This window comes from Microcaecilia unicolor, chromosome 12, assembly GCF_901765095.1.
Source record: "Microcaecilia unicolor chromosome 12, aMicUni1.1, whole genome shotgun sequence".
Taxonomy (NCBI): Eukaryota; Metazoa; Chordata; class Amphibia; order Gymnophiona; family Siphonopidae; genus Microcaecilia; species Microcaecilia unicolor.
In genome coordinates this window covers 76,901,033-76,918,885 of record NC_044042.1, presented here as the reverse complement: position 1 = coordinate 76,918,885, position 17,853 = coordinate 76,901,033, and the positions used below count along the sequence as shown (strand labels likewise).

At 39.2% G+C, this 17,853-nt stretch overlaps 1 protein-coding gene across 1 annotated transcript in view; it reads left to right on the top strand.

The window, feature by feature from the left end:
* TANC2 (tetratricopeptide repeat, ankyrin repeat and coiled-coil containing 2) overlaps positions 1-17,853 on the top strand; it is a 931,529-nt gene that overhangs the window by 153,058 nt on the left and 760,618 nt on the right. Inside the window, exons 2-3 of the mRNA XM_030221414.1 lie at positions 14,403-14,437; positions 15,451-15,497. The gene's annotated coding sequence lies outside the window, so the exon portion shown is untranslated. The remainder of the gene's footprint in view (positions 1-14,402; positions 14,438-15,450; positions 15,498-17,853) is intronic.

The following is a 17,853-nucleotide window of genomic DNA, read 5'->3' as shown; positions in this document are numbered from 1 at the left end:
TACCAACATGTCTGCTCTGACCCAGGGGACAGAGATAGACACCTCAAAATCCTGACACATCCTTTGAACAGAAAGGCTATAACCCCAAAATAATCTTCAAGAATATTGCCTGCTCCCTCAAAACACCCAGGGAAAATCTGCTACAGTACAAGGAAAAGAAAGCCACAGACAGAATCCCTCTTGTAGTAACATACAACCCAGAGCTGGAATAATTAAGAAAAATCATAAAAGATCTACAGCCACTACTCCAGGAGGATGAATCACTGAAAGAGAATTTCCATCCCCACCAGTTCTGGCCTTCCGACAGCCACCCAACTTAAAATACAAGCTAGTTATAGAAGTAAGCTCCCAACATAGACTCAAAAAGAAGAGAGTGGCACACATCCTTGCAATATATCCAGCTGCCTACTATGCCAAAATATGGAGGAAAATCCTGGAGAAGGACCGCGGTTGGCTGCAGAGGGAGCATCTGGGAATGGAGTGGATACTGCGTTGTTTACAGAAGAATGAGTTAATAAACATCTTGAGAATCTGAAGGTGGACAAAGCTATGGGCGGCGGGACCTCTTAAAGATTTATTTAATAGATCTTTAGAGACAGGAGAGGTACCGTGAGATTGGAGACGAGCGGATGTGGTCCCTCTCCACAAAAGTGGAGACAGTGAAGAAGTGGGAAACTGGAGACCGGTAAGTCTCACATCAGTGGTAGGAAAAATAATGGAGTCACTGCTGAAAGAAAGGATAGTTAACTTTCTAGAAGCCAATGGGTTACAGGATCCGAGGCAACATGGCTTTACCAAAGGAACATCCTGCCAAATGAATCTTATTGACTTCTTTGACTGGGTGACCAAAGAACTGGATGAAGGACGTGCGCTAGATGTAATCTACTTGGATTTGAGCAAAGCCTTTGATACGGTCCCCCACAGAAGACTCGTGAATAAGCTGAAAGGGTTGAACTTAGGACCAAAAGTGGTGAACTGGATAGGAAACTGGTTGACCGACATGTAAATGGAATCCGCTTGGAGGAAAGGAAGGTGAGCAGTGGAGTTTCTCAGGGGTCGGTGCTGGGGCCTATTCTGTTTAATATATTTGTGGGAGATATAGCTGAAGGGTTGGAAGGAAAGGTTTGCTTTTTGTGGATGACACGAAAAGAGCCAATAGAGTGGATACCCTGGAGGGAGTAGAAACAATGAGAAGGGATCTCCGAACATTAGAAGAATGGTCGAGGGATTGGCAGTTAAAATGTAATTAAATCACAACGAGTACTCTTACATCATTAATACTATGTTATTTTATTGAAATTATTCCCAACAAAGTGCTTCAAGGAAGTATCACATCATGTACCATGTCCTTTATCTTGTGCATAACACCTCTCAAAAGTCCATTGGTAGATGTTATAATCAAATTAGTAAATCCTTTTACGAGGTGTGTGTCCTTAGCTCCCGAGGAGGCACCACAGGGCAAGGAGAAGGCTACCAGAGTAACCGCTAAAACTCTTCTTAGCTTGTCAACTTTAAAACATGATTAAACAAATTTATTTAAACACATTTATGGCTGCTTACCGATGAGACTGCTCTCCAAGTCGTGTATGCGGAGCGTAGCTCCCTAGCGTAATGACGCCAGTATATTGAACCTAATTTAAATAGCATTAAAGGTTCCTCCCCTTTAAAGGTGCAAGGGGCATTCATAGCCAATCTACCTCGAGGTTAAGTCCTGCGGGGGCCACCGTATGCCACTCAAATATGTACCGCTGTTCAGTGGCAAAAAGTTGGGCACTCACGTCTCCACCCCTAGTAGGAGGGGCTACCTGTATCAACACTAGACATTTGAAATCTATTGTATGCTTCCGGCTAGTCCAGTGAGCAACCAAAGGTACTTCCTTCTTTTGAGTTCTCACATTGCTAAAGTGTTCGGCTACCCTACTTTTAAATTTTCTCTTAGTATGTCCAATATAATAAAGAGAACAAGGACATATGATGCAATAAACGACCCGTTCGCTATTGCATGTTGTATTAGCCCTCAAATAGAATCGCTTACCTGATCTAGGAATAGGAACCCAATTCATGTCTACTGCGTATTTACAGTAAGTGCAACCTCCACAGGGGGAGAGACGGCCCTCCATATTGTCTAAGATAGGTCTCTTTAATAATTCACCAATATTTGACTTTCGTCTGTATGCCACCTTGGGGTGCTTGTTGAACTCAGGATGCACTGACAGAACTTGCCAATATTTATGCACAGCTTGACCTATTTTAGGTGCTTGGCGGGAGAAGGGGAGCACAAATGCAAATGGTCTGACGTGGACCTTTGCTGAGAAGAGAACAACCAGGGTCTGTATGCATATCTAGCTCTCTTATATGCCTTCCTCAGAACACTAATGGGGTAACCGCACTGTCTGAACCGTTCCATCATATCACTAGCTTGCATTTTAACCTCAGTTAAAGAAGAACAAAGTCGTCGCAACCTCAGGAACTGACTGACAGGAACACCCTTTCTCAATGCCTCAGGTGTTCCTGTCAGTCGGTTTCCTAAAGATGGTGGTAGTAAACTCACCATGTTCTGTTTTTATGATTTTAATATCCAAAAATTCAATCTCCTTTTTGGCAATGCGAGTAGTGAATCTGATGTAAGGGTCAGCCATATTAAGGCTATCTATGAACACAGACAACTCATTTTGTGTTCCTCGCTAGAACATAACAACATCATCAATGTACCTCCTCTATAACAAAACATGGTTGTATAAGGAGGAGTTATACACATGCTTATGTTCAAACTGGGCCATGCCAAAGAAGGTGCAACTATAGCCCCCATCGCGACCCCACGTTTTTGCACTTAGAATTTGTTCTGAAATTCAAAATAATTATTGCAAATGACCCATTTCAATAACTGTTGAAAGACAGTTCTTTTCGCGGTAATCATGGCAGTTTTTAAAAAATAGTGACATGCCACTCTGATTACTTGATCTTGGGGCAAGTTAGTATATAGGGCTACAATGTCTAAACCCAACATATATAAAATTTCATTATCAATTTCACTAACATTGACCTGATCTAACAACTGAATAAAATTTTTTTTTTAAATTTTAGTTACATTTGTACCCCATGCTTTTCCACTCATAGCAGGTTCTCGAACATATGATTGTGTCTGACTGACAAATGGTCTCAAAGTATTGTCCAGTAATTTAGAAAGAGGTTCTAAGACCGAATCATGGGTCGAAACAATAGGGTGCCCGGGGGGGGGGGGGGGGGGGGGGGGGGTCCACTGTGGACTTATGGACTTTGGGAACGAAATAAATGTAAGGAGTTTTTGGATTCTGATGACATAGGAATCTTTGTTCCTTCGTAATCAGAATGCCATCAATGACTTCTTTATCAACATACTCCCCAATTTGTTGCTTCAAAGCATTTGTAGGATCTTGATTTTTCTGGACATAATAATCTGTTTGTTAAAGCTGTCGTAAACCCTCGAGTATGTATTTATGTGTCCTTTTTGATGCTGCTTTTAACTCCTAACCCTTACTTTATCATCCACACTTTAATATTACCTTATCTCTTGTTTGTCTTGTATGTCTGTCCTAATTAGATTGTAAGCTCTATCGAACAGGGACTGTCTCTTCATGTTCAAGTGTACAGTGCTACGTACATCTAGTAGCGCTTTAGAAATAAGTAGTAGTAGTAGTAGTGGATCCCCCTTTGTCGGCCCTGAGAATTGTCAAATCTTTGTTGTTAGCTAATTGGTGGATACTTCGATGTTGGCTGATGGTCAAATTACTACCATAACTGTTGTTACCCTGTTCAATCTTATATACCTCCGCCAATACCAATCTCTGGAAGGCCATTATGGAGGGGTCGGGGGGGGGGGGGGGGGCTGGGGGAACCCATTTAGATTTAACGCCCGTAGGGGGTAACATTTGTTCTTCCATCAACTTACTTGTAGATTTACCAAAGAACAATTGTAGCTGAAGCTGTCTAAAGAATCTAAATAATCCCTGTCGAGTGGCAAATGCATCATATTTGGTCGAGGGTACAAAGGAAAGACCTTTATTCAAGGTCTTGTATTGGTCACTGGACAAATCAACAGTGGATAGATTAATCATATTGCTGTTTTCTTTGTTTTCCTCACTTTGCTGGATGCTTTGCTGGGATTGGCTTTGGCCTCTATAGCTACCTCCTGTCCTTTCCCCGGAAGTCGTAAAAAAAAGAGGCTGACAATATATTGCCCGTCTCCTGCATTGCAATTTCCGATGTAATATTCTGTTTTTGTGGCTTCTCTCGCCTATTATCATCCTCCCATGAAGACTCACTTGAGGACAGCTTAAAGTTTACCCTTCTACCTCCTCCCCGTGCTCTCCGTCCCCTATTTCGTTTGTCCATCCAACTATATACGTACACCTTTGTGTAATCATATTTGTCTCTTTTATATTTTACTAGTAAAAAAGCCCCGTTTCTGATGCAAATGAAACGGGGGCTAGCAAGGTTTTCTTCAGAGTGTGCATGTGGGAGTGTCCCTGCCCTCTGCCCTCTCTCCCTCCCCCTCCGAGTCCAGTCCTTCAGTGTTAAGTTTACTGCTGTTCTGTGTTTGTGTTAGAGAGAGAGTGAGGGCGTCTCTGTCCCCTCCCCCCTCTGAGTCCTTCACTGTTACAGAGAGAGGGATTTCGTGCTGTGCTGTTTTCCTTCACTCATGGGGAAACTGGATATCTCTGGCGCTTCACACTTCCGGCTGGAGGCTTCATAGAACGTTGGGGTTGCCTTTTATATATATAGATATTCCCTTTGTTCAATACGATATTGATCTATCTTAGAATTATGTTCACTAAAGTGTTTTTCAAATATCGACCTATCGTGCATTTGCTTAATATTTTCAATTTTATTTTGAAGTTCTTCCTTCTGCCCCTTAATCTCTTCTTGCAATACATCCACGGTCAGCAGCATAAGGTCTAATGAACACTGCTTCAGGGGTCACAGAACTGTATAAAAACATGTATAAAGCAAAATGAGTAACATGCATGTCTGAACAAAAACTCAAATGTATAATGAGAAAGGAAATCTAAAACATAAAGTAAAGCCTAAAATACATAAAACTGAGACCATGGTCATTAAACATCATACAATAAGAAAAACATATCAAAATTAAAACAGCAATGCATAAGATACGGTCAGTATGGATTCTAAGGTTTGCTGTAGGCATGTAATAAAAATATATCTGGCTGTAAGCCAAGCAACAGCTAAAAGATGTTTACAAGTTAACAAGAATGGTGTTAGACTAAATACCCAGGAACCTTCCTTGGTTGAAACACTGTTAAATATGTGATATAGGCTAACAAACACTGGAAGCACCTAAGAGGAGATTGCCATCCTTATGAATCAGTGACTTAACATGCTAAACAAAGCCTAAGACATTAAAAAGGATGGTACAAGTGGTATGATTGATGGTAAGAGAGTGTTAGAATAACGGATCCAAAAGTAGAAGCGATGCACAAGGTAAAGGGGATTGAATTCTGTAAAGTAGGTAGGCGGGGTTAAGAAATAAATAAATGCCACATCTGTCATTTTGCTGTATACTTTGCCAGGATTTACAGGCAGTCCTACCAAGCCTCCAATCAGTTAACCAGGAGTTCACAAACTCCTCTCCCTCCTGACATAGACATATGATATGGGACACTTTTAACCCAGTAACAGAGGAGAGCCTTGACAAAATCCTGAGAGACCTTCTACCAACTATCTGCTCCCTTGACCCCTGCCCATCAAAGATGGTGCAGCAGGCAAGTATGGGCCTCATAGAAGGTCCCACTAAAATTATGAACTCCTCTCTTTCTAATGGGCAACTACCAACAGTATTAAAAAGGTCAGTGGTTCACCCTTCGCTAAAGAAAAACAACCTTGACCAGGACAAACTTGAAAGTTCAGATAATGCTAGACAAAATTTCAGCGAATCAAAAAAGAGTTATGATACTAACAATAAGCTGAAATGTGCTTAACTAACTCAGTCTTCTTCAAAATACGTGGTATCAAGTGAATAACTACACTTTTTTCTTATTTAAAGTGGAGAAACAACCTCAGTAGTCACCGCGTGGCAGCAGTGTGATAATTGCACTCAATCCCAGTGTTAAATTGACTCTGTTGTTATCACCGGTCTGAAAACTCCACTTGTTTGTGAGTAAGGGCTCTATATGGGGGTTGAATCGATCCCATTAGAGAGTCATCTAAAGTGTGATGTTAGGCAGTTGCTTAAATGAATAATGTTACTTAGCAAAATTGAAAAAGCTAAGTAACATTATTAATTTAAGCAACTGCCTAACATCACGCTTTAGATGACTCTCTAATGGGATCGATTCAACCCCCATATAGAGCCCTTACTCACACACAAGTGGAGTTTTCAAACCGGTGATGACAATAGAGTCAATTTAACGCTGGGATTGAGTGCAATTATCACACTGCTGCCACGCGGTGACTACTGAGGTTGTTTCTCCACTTTAAATGAGAAAAAAGTGTAGTTATTCACTTGATACCACGTATTTTGAAGAAGACTGAGTTAGCTAAGCACATTCAAACTTGAAAGTTACTAGCCAGTATCCAACATCCCATTTCTAGGGAAACTCATACAACAAACGGTCTGTGTTCAACTCAGTGATTGGCTAGAAGAGAGAAACTGGCTGCATCCATGTCAATCTGGATTCAGACCCGGTTATAGAACAGAAATGGCCCTCATATCCCTACTAGATGATCTTCATAGAAACTGAGACAGGGGATTTGCCATAGTGTTAGTACTGCTAGATTTCTCAGCAGCTTTTGACACTGTGAATCATGATATCACGTTAGCACAACTGGCAGAAACGGGCATCAGTGAACAGTACTTGCATAGTTCAGATCCTATCAGACAGGCAACAATCCATAATGTTTGGTAGCAACTCATCACCACCACGGGCACTGACCTGTGGGGTACCACAAGGATCGATACTATCATCCATTCTGTTCAACATCTACCTCAAGCCACTAACTGAGCTGATTTGGTCAGTGGACACTCAGTTCTACATCTATGCGGATGATGTGCAGCTACTCATACCCATTGAACCTGATTTACCTATAGCCCTGAATAAACTGATTATCTGTCTAACATCAATTCAAGAATGGGCTAAGCACAACAAACTTTGCCTGAACCCAAGTAAAACGGAGCTTCTCTGGGTCCCTAACACAAGTGGATACATACCTGACATCAAATTCTGTTGTGGGAAATACGAACTCCCCCTCATATCACAAGTCAGGAACCTTGGATTACAGTTAGATTCAACACTTACTCTGATTCCCCAAATCCAAGCAACTTTAGAGCTGCTTCTGTTTGTGACAAATACGTTGCCTCTCTCCTTAAATCAAGAAGCAAAATCTTATCCCAGTTGTGCATGCCATGGTAGCATCAAGACTGGATTACTGTAATGCACTCTACAGTGGTCTGACTACAAAGGGTCTGCACCAGCTCCAATTGATTAAGAATGCTGCAGCAAGACTCATTGGCTACCAGTACAGTACAGGGCTAAATTTAAAACCCTATGTCTGATCTTCATGGCCCTTAAAGGAAATGGCCCCGAGTACTTGAAGAACAGGATGGCCCTTTACACACCTCCAAGGACACTAAGATCGTCCCAAGGGGTATCCCTAACCACACCCTCTCTAAAGGACATCTCATGATGTGGTACCTGCAAGTGACCCTTCTTCAGAGTCGCCCCCACATTCTGGAATGTACTCCCTGAAAGGCTCCGCTTAACACAAGACTATCTCTACTTCTGGAAGTAGGTGAAAGCTTGGCTCTTCAACCAGGCCTTTAAAGGAAGAAGTAACTAACTTCTTAGTCTCGTACACACACCCAAGGGGTGACACGGGCTGCACATACTGCAGCAGGACATATTTATCCACTCCTACCCAAGCTGAGATAACATTTAATCGTCTGTTAGACCTCATGTGCAACTTTCTTTAAATTAACTCCTCTTACTCTCTTACCTATCTATATGCTCCATCATTGCTTATACCCTTTGCTGTCTATTAAAATGTTCTATTACGTATTATGTTGACATTATAAGTAGTATACTATGCCATATTGTTATTTGAATATTTTTACTGCTATAATTGTCTATTGCTTATGTTTGATTTATTCTTACTACATACCGCCTTGAGTGAGTTCTTGATGGTAAATAAATCCTAATAAATAAATCTTAATAAATTTCTTATGCATTCACAGTGTGTTCTGGTTTTGAATGTATTTTCTGTATTTGTGTTAATCTCCCTTGTGTACAGATGTTTCAAACTATATTTTGCTGAGCTTTTTGGTTGGTAATCATTGAACATTATGCTTTGGATCTTGAATAAACAAAGTATTAAAAAAAAATCATTATCCTTCAGTCTTGAGTATTGAAATCATCCAAGGATTGGAAGTTAGAGAAATGTGAAACAGTTCCTACTGTTAAGATGGAAAATTAATCCAAAGACATCACATTGGATGAAGGGAGATGATAAATATGGAGGATAAAGTGTGAGGGTCTGGTATTAATCTGAAGAAGCTGCACATCATAGGAGGGCAATGGGCTGAGTTCAAACTTTGTCAAAGAGAATTGCTGGATGAACCAAGCGAGCCACTAACACTTTCTCTACATTACCAATACGAACCTTCTTAAGAAAAAAAAAAAGGAAAGGGTGAGGGCAGGACTGGTGGAGATAAGTGGTTTCTCCATTCTTCACCAGGTCTTCAGTCAGATAGCACATTTGCAAATTATAATTTGAAGTAAGAAATACAAATAATGCAATATTTGTTTCACATTCATATGTGTATTAAAAAGCATAGCCCTAGATAAAGATAGAAGTTTGAGCAGCAGCAGAATTCTAATGCAAAACCCCAAACCTCAGAATAGGGGTGAGAAATCTGAAAGTCAGAGAAATACAAGGCCACTGGTGGCCTAGGAGGCAGCCTGCACTGGCCTTAAATTACTGGACACCTTCACAGAAGAGCTGTAGTACAGTAATTACAGTCCTAAAAGGAAAGCCAAAGGGCCACAAGAATTGGCCCCAAAAGGAGGGGCCTGAAAAACACCAAAGAAAATGTCTCCTAAATGTATAGGAAAAAAAGGACACAGTCTGTAAACCATGTACTCTTCTGGTGTTAAGATGGCAAATGTTACCGATTGGCATATATTTTTTTCTGCAACAGATTATGTGAATGTATTAATAATTATGACTTTAATTCTGTAAATAACTTTAGTAGATGACAGCAGACAGACTAAAATGGCCTATCTAGTTTGCCCAGTAAGGTAGTTTGGATTGTAACTGCCATTTCATACAGTCTTGCCCCTCTCCTCATTGTTGAGGAATATATGGTTTTGTGAGTTCATATTTTGAACATTATAGCTTATGAAGGTTCTGCCTGCCTAGTTTTTGCAATTGTAATTTGTAAATTTTTGTTTAAACAAGGGGAGGTTTAAAAGGTTGCATGTAAGGTATGTAACTTTAAAAGTATCCATGCACTTTTACACGTATTGCTTCCCTGCTGGGTGCAAAACAGCACATGTAGTTTTTATCCTCTGTCCTTAATAATACCCTTAGGTGTGTCTCCTTGAAATATGGTTAAAAGTACATATTTGTAAAAGCCTGTGTATGCTTTCAGCTGGGCTGAGGATGGCAGTTTTCAGACAGGCTCATTTGCCTGGGAAAACTTATATTTACCCAGATAGAATTGTCTTCCCCATGATCAAGGATAAAGGAAGATCATATGGCAATGTGTACTTACAGTAAAGCTAACTTCAGATGAGAGATCTAAAGAGCAATTTAAAGATAACCAAACCAAGCAAAATATGACTTAAGTTTAAAACAAGTACAGACTTTAATAGTTGCACAGCAGGAGAAGACATTATTACCACATGCTTTTGTATAGTTTCACATACCACAGAAGCCTAGTTAGGAGCTATGAGTATTGCAACATTGTTTGATGAACTTAAGAGCATCTCAGCCTAGAGAGAATGGATATGATGTAATTAGATTAGTTATACCATGACCCTGCAAGTGACATTGTTGAACAGTTGCCAGGGTTCTGTACCTCATAGAATCTGTAAGCTCTACTGCTTCCCTATGGCTTAGTTCTTATGAGCCTGAAGATCAGGAGCCAGAGTCAGGTCGAGGTCCAGGAACTGAATTTTGATCTAGTATACAGTAGGTTAGAAAATTCTTACAGATCTGAAAGGTCAATTTGTATTTGCCACACACATCAGTGTCATCAGAGATTGTTAAATTGCTATTGCCTTGTATTGTGGTCCTCTGCCGTGAGGTGGCTAAATGTTAGTGTACAAAGGTGCTTCCTACCTCTTCTCATGTAAGAAATGCCCTTTGGGAAGCTTATTATTTGTGTTAGCTGACGGTTCAAAAACACGGTAAGCTGTTGAAATTTGACAAGTTGTGGCCGCTGTTTCTGCTTTGGTTCCAGCACACATTTTCATGATCTATGCGTCCCTGTTGAACTGGATGTTCTATTGACTGATTATTGCTTTACAATGTGTTATAGTATGTTGAATTGTAAGGATTCATTACTTTGAATGTTTTAGGGATTTCTTGCTTCATGTTATACTAACACTGTAGGGGAAGCTTAGCCGAGATCGGGTGGCATAGCCGGTGGTGGGAGGCGGGGCTAGTGCTGGGCAGACTTGTATATTCTGTGCCCTGAAAATGGCAGAAACAAATCAAGGTCAGTTATACACAAAAAGTAGCATATATGAGTTTATCTTGTTGGGCAGACTGGATGGACCGTGCAGGTCTTTTTCTGCCGTCATCTATTTATGTTATGTTTATGTAATATTGAAAACCTACTGTAAGCATGTTTTTTTTTTTTTTAACCTTGGTGTTTAAATTGTATATTCAGTGCTACTATCATCTAGTCAGTGCTTTGAATATGTATATGGTTGCCGAACTGTACATAAAGTGGTAATACTCACATACTATAGGGTAAGTTTAAAAAAAACAGAGTGCCAAAATTTAGTACCAGGACGATGTGCGCTAAGCACAAGTTCTATAATGGCAGTTCTGCGCAGAGCTGCCGTCATAGAATGCAAGTGTATGTCTGCTATTTAATCATTTATTTATAGTTTTTCATTTTACAAGGGTCACTTGCAAACAGTAAATACAGAGATGACTGTACATTAATACAATATTAGAAGAAAACAATCTCAACTAGATAAATGGATTATATACAATCTTTCTCTTTCTTAGACCACAAAATAAATAGGAAGAGTGAAACAAGACAAGGAGATCAATTAAACAACAGTGAACAAAGAAAACGTGGTATTAACCTGATTATCCCCAGTTATTATTTATCTGAATCATTATTCCACATTGATCATCTGGTTGGCTTCTTCAAACCCAAAACGGTGTATAGTCAATTAATTTCGTTGAAAACATACTTATTGTCCAATATTAGTGGAAATAATACACCTGATTTCATTTTTTTTCTCTTTTAAAACCAGAAATTATTTAACAGTACAAACATTTGAATCTCGAATCCAATTCCCACTGATTAAGGTAATCCCAGTTTCACAGGCTTCACTCCTTTTGAATTAATATACTAAGAGGAATAATTTCAGAGGAAAAAACTTTAGAAGTCATACCCGGAACTCTGGGAAAACAACAATCTTGACGTCTGCTGTTTAAATCGCCTGTGTGGGGCTGTCTGGGCATTTTCAGTAGCACTTAACCGGGTAGTGACCAAGCAGAAACTGGCTAATTTGGGGACATTCTGGGGGTGGAATTGGCACTTAGGTTAAGTGCCAAATTTCTGTAGTTAACCAGCTAATATAACTGTATAAATAGGATAGCATAAAAGGCAGTCCTATCTTTATGCAGTTCTTCATAGATAGTTAAGCGCTGAATATCTCACTTAACTGGCTATGTTTTTGCCACTCTGTATACCTGGAAGGTCAATGCTGGAGTCCAGACACGGCCCGCCATTGATTTTCTGGGTATAACGCTGGCAGTGGTCAGCAAAACGCTGATTGCCACTGGATGAATATCGGGCCTACAGTTTTTAATTCCGCCCAAGCCACATTCAGACTTCATACCCTTGAAATCTCTGTGTGGTGTGGATCTCCACATGTAAATATTGGCTTTCTGAAATCGGTATTTCCATATGTGTAATATACAAATGCAATATATCCTGTGACCTAAAAATACCCTTGGGTAGGTATATACATATGTTAATAGTGCTATTTACACATGCATATTACTACTACTTAACATTTCTAGAGCGCTACTAGGGTTACCCAGCGCTGTACAATTTAACAAAGAGAGACAGTCCCTGCTCAAAGAGCTTACAATCTAATAGACAAGTAAAACAATGGCCTATACCTACAGCCAAATGGTTTCATTTACGGTAACCTTTTTATTATCGTAAATTAAACTGCCTAACTGTATGGATAACTATTAAATATCATCACTCTCTCTATAGCTGGGTAAAACTCCCTCAGTGTGCCCTTGCTTTCCGTGGATAGAGCACTATTTGGCAGCTGCTGCTAAAAATATGAATGCATTTGAATATCGAGCCCTTCACTGCTAGGACACATTTCCACAAGTGGAAATTTGTCCCTCTCTTGGTGAGTTTTTCCATAGTCTGAATTTTTTTCTTTCTTAGATTCTGAAATTATCCTACGACAAAAGTGCTGAAATGATGATTGTCTGTGCGTGTAATATAAGCATGAGCTAGCCATAGAGAAGGCACAATGTTGGGTTTTTTCCCCCCCCCCCCACAAATTTCCATTTAAGGACCAGTTTTCAAAGGAATTTCTACAGGGAAACAGATATTTACCTTTTAAAATTGTGTAGGCCTTCCGTATGAAATGAAGGTGCCACTGGGTATGGGGAGATCAGTCTCAAAGAAGAAAGTGTGGGGATTTTACTTTGAGCACTCATCTGTTTTTCAAGGATTTAGTTAGTACCTGCAAAGTATGTGGGTTAAAAAAAAATATTGCTGGCACTGTGGCCCGTGAGATTTTCAAAGGAAAATTCCACAAGATTTTTCCCTTTGAAAATCAACCTGGAAGCCCCTGCTGCATAACTAACATTATCCTCCTTATTAGCAGATGTAAGAATTATGTTACTTCATTTAACAGTTAAAACACAAACTGGCCAGTATTCAAAGCAAGTTAAGCAGTGGCCAAATTCACAGCAGGTAGCGAATGCAGAACTTATTTATCCATATATTTTGAAAAGTTAAATGGATACTATTATGTGGCTGTTTAAATTGATAAATGGCCATTATGTTATCTGTATAACTAGGAAAAAATGCCCTTTTCTGAGCGCAATGAAACGGGCACTAGCAAGAGGCTCCCTCCCTCCGAGCTACTTGCCTTGTTGAGGGCTGTGTGTGGGGAGGGTTTTTTTTTTTGCTGCGCCTCCGTGGCCGTGCCTGTGGTGTATCCGTTTCGGGCCTCGAGTGTCATAGCTCTGCCCTCGATGTCATGACGTTTTGACGCGAGGGCGGTGCAGACACTCCAGGGCACACCGGTTATCTCGGGCGCCTCAACTTCCGTGGAGGCTTCAGAACGTTGGGGTTGCCTTTTATATAGAGAGATTAGGGGCTGGGTTGGGGTCAGCAATGGAACCAGGAATTATCTGTTTAGTGTTCATAAGGGGCCTTTTTACTAAAGCTTAGTCTGCTAACCGAAATAGGTATAAAATGGGCATCCAGCATTTAGCACACACTGTAGACTTCTTAGCGTTTAGCACGTGCTAAAGTTTAGTAAAAAGGCTCCTAAGTTTTAGTTTAGGCCTGCTACATAGCATGCCTAAACTAAATAGATATTGTCAGTGTGGTCACTGCTGAGTATGTATATTCAGTTCTGCTATTCATACAAGTAGCAGCGATGAATATAAGTATTAAGCACCAGTTCCAGTTCATAACTTCAGGGGGCTGGCTCAATATCAGGGTTGTTTTTAGTTCTGTTTGTATTTCTTCCTCTATTAGTTTTTAAAACTCCTTTTCCTTTGCCACAATATATAATGAAGAACAGGAAAATACCCTTTTGTACACTACTCATTTGTACCTTCCTACTGTGCCAGCTACAGGTCTTACTTGATCAGTGATCTTCTGCCACTAAGGTCCCTTTTGTCTGTCTCATGACTGCTTGAACTCTGCCACAGTTTGGGCTTCTGTAACCTCAGACTGCTAAAAGAGCCAATTGGAAATCTTGTATGTGTTCACCATCTTCTCAATGAAAAATATTTTCTTACATTCTTTCAGGGTCCCTCTCTCTTCAGTTTCATATAATGATCCATTGTCTTTCAACTTTTCCATTTTGTGGGAATACTTCCTTCGTGTATTTTATTGAAGCCTATAAGATATTTGAATGTTTGTATCATATTTCCCCTTTTCTTGCTTTTTCTAGGCAGTACATCTTTCGTGACCTCATTCTCTGTGAACGTAAGTAACCTGTACTTCCATTGTATCATTTTTTTTTAATTAAAACACTGTTCAGGCTCCATACTAACACACAAAGCATAGGAACAAGCATGAAGAGCTGACAGGTGGTCTTAAAGGAGAGTTTTGCAAATTGGGTGTAGCTGTATGAAATGGTGCTGAAATTTGATAAATTTAAATACTATAGAGTAGACAGAGATGCAATGAACACTGGTTGGTGGTTTGCAGATCTGGTTAGCACTGTAACTTCAAGCTGTTTTGTTAATTCATTGTAGAGTCATTAACCATGACCCACATCACTAGAAGTTGGCATGTTGACAATTGTATAATATTTGTGATTTGCACTGCAGCGGCACCCTGTGTGTCTGATTGCAAAGTGGCTCTTTGAACACTGGATTCCTCATCAGAATTAAACATCCTTTTCTAATGATTGACATTAATTAAATATAATGATCACAATTTCAGTGCGTAAAGAGAGTGATAAAAGAACTCCAGGAAGAAACAGAAAGGTTATAATGGAAGGAAGTGATTTCCCAGTTCAATTAAAAATAGTATACTTCTAGTGCTTCATGAGATCACATACCAGTGGCATAACAGCTAAATACTTCAAAAGAAGTTAGTTTAAAGTTTATAAATTAAGCAATAAAATAGAAAGTGAACTAACAGTAATACGCTGAATGTGAATGTCTTTTCATTGTGCTAATCGCATCAAAATTTATTATTACTTTTGGTGAGTTGTAGATCTAGAATTTTTTTTTTGAAGTGTGTATAGGAGAGTGGTTTGAGATTGTGGAGTAGCAGCAAAGATTTCATAAAAGATATAATCTATTACATGTGGAACAGCCAGTATGGTTCTTCAATGCCCTTATGTATGGGGATTTTGTTTCATCTGAAGTGCAGTTTAATTATTGGAATCCAGTGTTTCATTTGATGGTGCTAAGCACACAGCCATGTACCCACATGTATACTCTTTAGTGAGGTACAGTATTAATCTTGTTCCTGTTGGTTTCTGACAGGATTCTTGGTGCCTCGAAGGAAGGCCTCAACGATTGCAGATTTCATGGTAGGAAACTGTTTTTACCTTCACAACCTTTAGCTTCTTGACCCCTGCAATTTATTTTATATCTTTCATTTGTAGAGAAAATGAATATCGGTAATAATGAAAAGGTTGAAATCTGTCTGAGTAGCACAGAGGTTTAAATCATTTTCCTTCTGATTGCCTTCATTTGTAAGTGAAATATTATGTGGGGGAAAGTGGTTGCCATGTAAGCAGTTATAAAAGTGCACACAACAATCTGCATCCTGAACCACAACTTAACAGCCTTATGATGGTGAGTCATTATGAGTAAGACCTTGTGGTAGCAAATGAATTCCTGATCTCCATTAGGTCTTATCTGCTTCATTTACACTTTCAAAAGTCACTGCCAACCACATCTTATTGTGCAGTGATCTTTTATGAGCCGAGAGAGAATTATTGATACTTTTCATTTGCTAGGTAATGTGGTTGGTATTGTATATAAACCTAATATTTGATCTCTTGTCATAAATGATAGAAAATATGTAATTAATAAACTTGGGGAAATATGTGGTATTTATATAAAAATTCACAGAACATTTGGTTACAGCAATGGTTTTAACACCCAGTGTATAATTACAGTGGATGTTAAACTTACTGGTTAAAAAGGAAATGATCAGATTAATAAATCATTTAGAAAATATAAATCATAGTAGTTCTAAAAAAACTAATGTTAATATTTGAGAAGACTTCTACGTTCTGTGTCCTGAAAATGACAGATACAAATCAAGGTAAGGTATACACAAGAAGTAGCACATATGAGTTTATCTTGTTGGGCAGACTAGATGGACCGTGCAGGTCTTTTTCTGCCGTCATCTACTATGTTACACTATGATCAGATTCTGCCAAATTTTTAATTTGGTAGTTGTAGTTTCAGGGAGACCGTCACCTTTTTATTTTGTGTCTCTTTTTACTCCTGGAGAATGTGTATTTTGTTTAGTATGCTGGCATCATTCCAGTACTAGCATCTGCGACTTTTCATGCAGAAATTCTATACAAGTACTGAACTGACAACCTCTTGTCCAGGCAATGATGTAATTCTGTTAAAGCAAGAGGATTAGTTTTAGAAAAGTTAGGCTGTAAAAAAAAAACCCAAAACCAACAACTAGATCTCTTTGACTTCATTCATAAGGAGGCATCTAAATTGAAATCTTTTAAGGAATACTTGAGTAGTGTAATATGATAAATAGATTTTAAGGTTTTTAAGTCAACTGGTGGAGAAGCAATTATAGGTGTTCTTTTTTTTAGCCGATTATAAAAGAACGTAGTTTGATTCAAGGCAGCTTCCTGTTTAGTTATTACACTGTTCTAATTACTAGCAATCCTTGAGTACAATATATGTCCTTTAATATCAGTGCTCCTCAACCCTTTCCTGGAGGTGTACCTAACTAGTTGGGTTTTCAGGACTCTTCATATTGATTGTGGTAGAGATTTGCATATAATGGCTTTACTTCTAATACTATGTATCATTTATGTAGTGCTAGATATATGCACTGCTATATACTAAACATATATGAGACGGTCCCTTCTCGATACTCTAATCAAGACAGACAAACAGGACAAATAAGGGATTAGGGAATTACTTATGGTGGGATTGATTAAAACAGACGGGTACTAAATGAGTGAGTAGGAGACGTTAAAAGCAGCCTCAAAAAAGTAGGCTTTTAATCTGGATTTGAATGCATTCGGAGAAGGAGCTTGACGTATCAACTCAGGAAGTCTATTCCAGGTATATGCTGTAGCAAGATAAAACGAATCTGGAGTTGGCAGTGGAGGGGAAGGGTACAGATAAGAGATCTACTCTATGAAAGGAATTACTGGGGAGGAGTGTAGAAGAGTGCAGAGGTACTTGGGAGCTCCAGAGTGAATGCACTTGTAAGTCAGGAAGAGGAGTTTGAATTGTATGTAGAAATGGATATGGAGCCAATGAACTGTCTTCAGAGGGCTAATGTGAGCATAGCAACACTGGCAGAATGCAAGTCATGCAGTAGAATTTTGAACATATAAAAGAGGATTGAGATGATTTAGCATGAGACCTATGAGAAGCAAGTTGCAGTGATCTAAGCATGAGGTGATTATTTTATTTATTTGTAGCATTTGTATCCCACATTTTCCCACCAATTTGCAGGCTCAATGTGGCTTACATTTGCCATAGTGGCGATTGCCATTTCCCAGTCAGTAGAATTACAAATGGTATTTCGTTCAAGTGCGTACATACATGATAGAGGAGTACATTAAGGTATTGCAAATAGATTCTTAAGTAATAGATTAGATTGTAACATATGTTGGGTCATCATTTATAGAAAGATCATTTTCGACATTAGGGTAAAAGTGGTAACGTTTG